This window comes from Microplitis mediator, chromosome 6 (genome assembly GCF_029852145.1).
Source record: "Microplitis mediator isolate UGA2020A chromosome 6, iyMicMedi2.1, whole genome shotgun sequence".
Lineage (NCBI taxonomy): Eukaryota > Metazoa > Arthropoda > Insecta > Hymenoptera > Braconidae > Microplitis > Microplitis mediator.
In genome coordinates this window covers 1052968-1058732 of record NC_079974.1, presented here as the reverse complement: position 1 = coordinate 1058732, position 5765 = coordinate 1052968, and the positions used below count along the sequence as shown (strand labels likewise).

The 5765-nt window shown below is 28.7% G+C and overlaps 1 long non-coding RNA gene across 1 annotated transcript; it reads left to right on the top strand.

The window, feature by feature from the left end:
* Positions 1 to 1042: 1042 nt before the first annotated feature.
* Positions 1043 to 5192, top strand: LOC130669548 (uncharacterized). The gene is made up of 3 exons (XR_008990214.1): positions 1043 to 1159; positions 3605 to 3760; positions 4874 to 5192. It is a non-coding gene; the product is annotated as an uncharacterized LOC130669548 (long non-coding RNA).
* The last annotated feature ends 573 nt before the right edge of the window (positions 5193 to 5765 follow it).

Genomic DNA, 5765 nt, shown 5'->3' with positions numbered 1-5765 from the left:
ATTTTATTTAGATATTTTAATTAATTACTTAAGCCTAGTTTAAGCCTAGAAAGGTTTTTGTGTATACGTTTCAAGCTTCTCAAGCTTGAAAATAATATTTTGTGCCTTGGCTTTCTCAAAATCTTTAGCTGAGTCAATATTTAACTGAAAATAAATACAAAAGTTTAGATTTTAAGAAATTTTAAGAAACTTTATAAGAAATATACTTTTGAAAAAAGTCACTATTAGTTGTTTAAATATTTTTTTCTCTCCAGGTAGAATTCTAGTCTTTTGCAAACCCATAATTTAACCATGAGAAAATTCTGTTATTAGAAGTCCTAATTAATCGAGTAGATTCGACAAAAACATCGGTTCTAATGTATACTTTATGTGATTATTAAAAAAAAAAACTAATAAATAAAGATGAGTCACTGGTTTTGCAGCAACGTCAACTTTAATTGTTTTTCTTTCAAGCTCACGATTGACATATTTTTTTTTTAAATTTATCTTATGAATAGTAAACTTTTACATACATATATATATATATATATATTGGAATATATATATATTGGAATATAAAATTTTTTACGAAATTATCAGAATCATAAAATAAATATTTTTTTTTTATTTAAAAAAAAATCTAATCTTTATGTGAAGTAGGTTGGAAAAATACCAATCATTTATATAACATAACTTTTTTCATCTTAATAGCACCCAAATTTTTTGACGGATCGCAAAGAAACGATACAATTTATTCTTGGAGTAATTGTTAGCTTCATTAGGCTCGCAGATGAGCCAATCAGTCAATTAGTTTAGAATTTAAAACCGCCTAAAGATTTCGAAATAAAAAAATTCTACTTTTATCGTTTCTTTTTTTTTATAACTTTATGATGAAAGAAATTAGCTAAGTTTTGTAAAAAGTAAATTAAAGCTGATAAATTAAACTACAATTTTTATTTCTATTTCGACTGGAAAAATTTTAAAATAGTTTTTAAAGAAATGGAATTTTTTTTTATAAGATCACGACTAACATAATTGTTAAAAATCTTATCTTGTGAGTCGTAAAACATTCACATATTTATTCTCGTATACATATGCTGATATTTCCAGTAAGTTTTTAATATTCTTGCAGTTATTACCAGTCAGACAATACTCATTTTTTGTCGACAATAATTATTGAGTAAGTAATTCATATTTAATAAAATATAAATATATATATATATATTAGGGTGGCGCAAAAAAACCGACTATTTTCTTTTTTTCCATCTCGCATGAAAATTTGTTGGTTTACGATGTTTTGAGAAGCCTCTCCACAAATCAGCTCGATAAAAAATTTTTAAGAGGTCGCTCACGAATTTTGAAAATATCAAAAATGATCGAAATTCGGATTTTTATTTAAAATTTTTTTTTTTCTCGTGGCAGCAATAGTTTACATTTGTAAAATCATGACTATGCTGAAAATTTCAGCCCAAAATTTAAATATTTAAACGGCGCTCAAGAATTTCAAATATTAACTGATAATATGTAACTAATAGTTTGAATTAGTTTTTATAACTCAATTATTGTCATTTCACTTAAATATAACTTTTGCATAACCAAAAATATACAGGACAGTCTTAAACAATAAAATTTGGTAAGTTTTGAATAAGCGAAAAAACCTCTAAATTGGATTAAAAAATAAAAAAGTATGTAAATAACTTATTATTTCTATTTCTCGGGTTATATTTTCATTCATTGTCATGCAAATTGATGGTAAAAAAATCGAGAAGCTTTATTATTAATATTTAAGGGTCGCTCAAAAACGTCCAAGAGACTGCGCTCGGAAACATTCAAAATTCTTGAGCGCCGTTTAAATATTTAAATTTTGGGCTGAAATTTTCAGCATAGTTATGATTTTACAAATATAAACTATTGCTGCCACGAGAAAAAAAAAAATTTTTAAATAAAAATCCGAATTTCGATCATTTTTGATATTTTCAAAATTCGTGAGCGACCTCTTAAAAAATTTTATCGAGCTGATTTGTGGAGAGGCTTCTTAAAACATCGTAAACCAACAAATTTTCATGCGAGATGGAAAAAAAAAAAAATAGTCGGTTTTTTTGCGCCACCCTAATATATATAAATATGTATATATTCGAATTATTCGTATTTCCCAAACGAATAATTATTTTTGATAAATTCTCAAACTAGGGTAAAAAGACCATTTATGGCTATACTATTCCGTTTTTGGGCATCCAATATATACTAATTTTAATGAATAAAAAAGTTTAAAATAAAACTTTTGTTGTAATTTTTTAATAACACTTAAAAAATTAATTAAATCAATGTTCATTTTAAAAATAATTTTATTTAAAATTTTTGAAATGTCCAAAACTGGCCCTTAAGTCGCCGAAAATGATACCTCTACTCTATACTGAGTCAATTTATTAGAACTTACAAAATTATATTAAAATATTATCATTGCATCGTAAATAAATTAATGTAGAATTACCTCTATAATTCAAGTACCCAAACTAATATATATTCAATATAAATCAAAATTTCGAAATTTGTTTATTTATAAACCCGTTACGTGCGGGTACTCATTGATCGTAGAATTTAAACTTCTGCACAAATCCGTTATTTATTATCACTAGTTTTTATATTCGCATCAAGTTTTTATTATTTAAAAGCTAGAAAGCTTTTAATTTATCTATATCTCTAAACACGAATTAGTGGAAATTTCATTAATTACGTTAGTGAAGCAGTATTCACTTCATAATCAGTGTATTTAAATAACAAATTAGTGAATTCTCACTTATAAATTTAGTACAGTCATTTTCACTAGCAAATAAGTGATTTTCACTATTGAACTAGCGATATTTTCATAATTTCCAGAAGCAAAATTGTTATTCACTTCTTAATTTGTGAATTTCACAATTTCACTAGTAACTTTAACTAGCAAATAATTAACTATTTTACTAGATATAAATGTAATTAATAATTATCGAACTATTTTTAAAAATTTTAATAAAAAACTTTCAAAATAAAAAAAAAATATAAGTACAGAACAATAATATATTGACATGAAAAGTACCTCAATCATAACATCAAGGATTTTTTATTTCTTCATCAGTTATTGTTTGGTATCATAATGAATATACTATTTACACTCACGCGATCACATTCGTAGGTCAGCGCGGTGGATAGCATCAAATACTTTGAATCGGGAGGATGCAGGTTCGAGCCCAACAGTCACCGGAATTTTTTCATCAATCAAAATCATGTATACTTTCTCTAAGTAATGATTCCTAATACATTAATCACATTTCGGATCTAATTACAAGTGTCTTATATTTTTTTTTCGCAATATAATATTTTTTTTACCGATGAAATCAATGGATTCCCTTATTCACTTTTCAATTTAGTGGAATCTCATATTCACTTATCAAATCAGTGAATTCTAGTATTCACATATTCATTTAGTGAATATTCACTAATTCTGCGTGGTACGATTGTAGCATTGACAATTAGTGAATATTCACTTAAAATTAGTGAAAAATCACTAATTCATGTTTAGAGAGTACAAAAAATTAACAACTGAAACATAAAACCTGTTGGTTAATCAAAAACTAAAATTATCTAGCTTTGGATCAGATCAATTTCGATTGAAAAAATGTCAAAGATTATATTTGGATTTATTGCCCTTCTCGTTATTATTGCAATGATGCAAGTCACTGCCGAAGCCGGCTCGGGCAGAAGTCTACCGCCGGAGTGTTTTTGCAGTCCCAATGGAGTATTGGTAAGCATAAAATAGGGGAGGGGGGGGGCAAAGTGGGCCCCGTAAAGGAAAATAATTATAATATCATTAATTTTTCTTTAATTTTCACTTCATTATGCTGCGTCCATTAAAATTGAAAAATCGAAAATCAGGGGCGAAATGGGCCCTCCAAAAAATTTTGGATTTGATATTTTTTATTCATTATGGTGTGATATTTGCAAATAACTATAACACAATTGTATTTTACTGATATAAAAAATCATTTTTATAGTCTGCTGCAATACAACTTTAAAACGTAATTTTATTATTGCACGCCTCGGAAGCGAAGCGGAGAGGTTGTGCTTTATAACCAACCTGTCAAGGTCACACGATTTCCACTCATTAAAGTGCATATATTTTTTTTCTATTACTCTTACACATTATGAAAAGCACATCAATATAAAGCTGAAACACTAATAAATAATCCTGATACTTTTTTTAATTTGTCTAATATGTATTAATATAAAAAAAAGTTCATTAAAAAAAATTTATCGTGGACGTCCATTAGTCTGTGGTTCAAAAAAACGGCGTGGTACGGATATCTCGAGAACGACTTGACGAAACTACTTAATTTTTTTTTCAAAATTTTCAGAAATAAGCAAAGAAGGTTCCTTTCGAAAATCACTGCTGTAGGCCTTCTCGTTTTTTTAAAAATAAATCATTACGGTTAAAACCGGCAATCTTACATGTAAACAAACACACACTGCCGCCATTTTTCATTAGGAATGTTCTCTTTATTTATTTTTTTTTTACTTTTATTACCGTATATTTACCATGGAAATTTCTATGGGAAAAGAGCGGGATATTCAATTTTATTCGAAATTTAACTTTTAAAAAAAAACATAACATGAGCTTTCGAGGCGTGCACTTTTGGATTTTCCAAATTTTTTATTTTCAACTTTTTTAATAAATTATATTTAATGAACAGTTTTGGTGGTCTATTTTAGCCTTCATTACATTTAGAAAATTTTGAGAGGCCCACTTTGCTCCTCCCTCCTTTACGTAAATAAATAAAGATAACATATTCACTATTTGAAATATTATGATAAAAATTTTTTCTAATTCTATGAAATTAATTAACATTATTATTATTAGTGCTCAAGTTCTGGAGAGTGCTGTTCAGGAAACTGCATCACGTATGAGATTGCACGTGAAATAAATGACGACCCGTCGGAACAGGACCCTGGAATATCCTATGTTACTCGATGTGGGATAAGAAGGAGTAAACATACCACGTCTAGTCCCACCTAGTATTATGGTCGAATAATAGGGCGCCACTGGAAGATGGACTCGGCCTTTTAGAACCGGATGTTAAGTTAATTTTTATTTAGAAATCAGGGTTGTTGTAAATTTTATTTTTGTGAGAGAGGAGAGGAATAATGAACAGGCCGGAATAAATCTATTTAAAAAACGTTAATTTCAATCTCAATTAATTACCCTAGCAGACCTGAGTTACCGTAAATTCACGGTATTTTTACCGTAAATCTATCGTAGAATACCGTAAAATTCGAGTAGATTTACCGTAAATTACGGTAAATTCACCGTAAATTACGGTAAACCCACCGTAAATTGCGGTAAATCTACCGTAATTTACGGTAAATCGGTACTTTACGGTGGATTACCGTAAATTACGGCGGGTATACCGTAAATTAACCGTCGAATACGATAAATCTACCGTAGAAAAATTCGGGTGATTACCGAATTACCGTAATTTACGGTGGATTACCGTATTTCCGTATTTTACGGTAAATCCACCGTAAATTACGGAAAATCCACCGTAAATTACGGTAAACCCACCGTAAATTACGGTAAATCGGTACTTTACGGTGAATTACCGTAAATTACGGCGGGTGTACCGTAAATTAACCGTCGAATACGATAAATCTACCGTAAAAAATTCGGGTGGATTACCGAATTACCGTAATTTACGGTGGATTACCGTATTTCCGTATTTTACGGTAAATCCACCGTAAATTACGGAAAATCC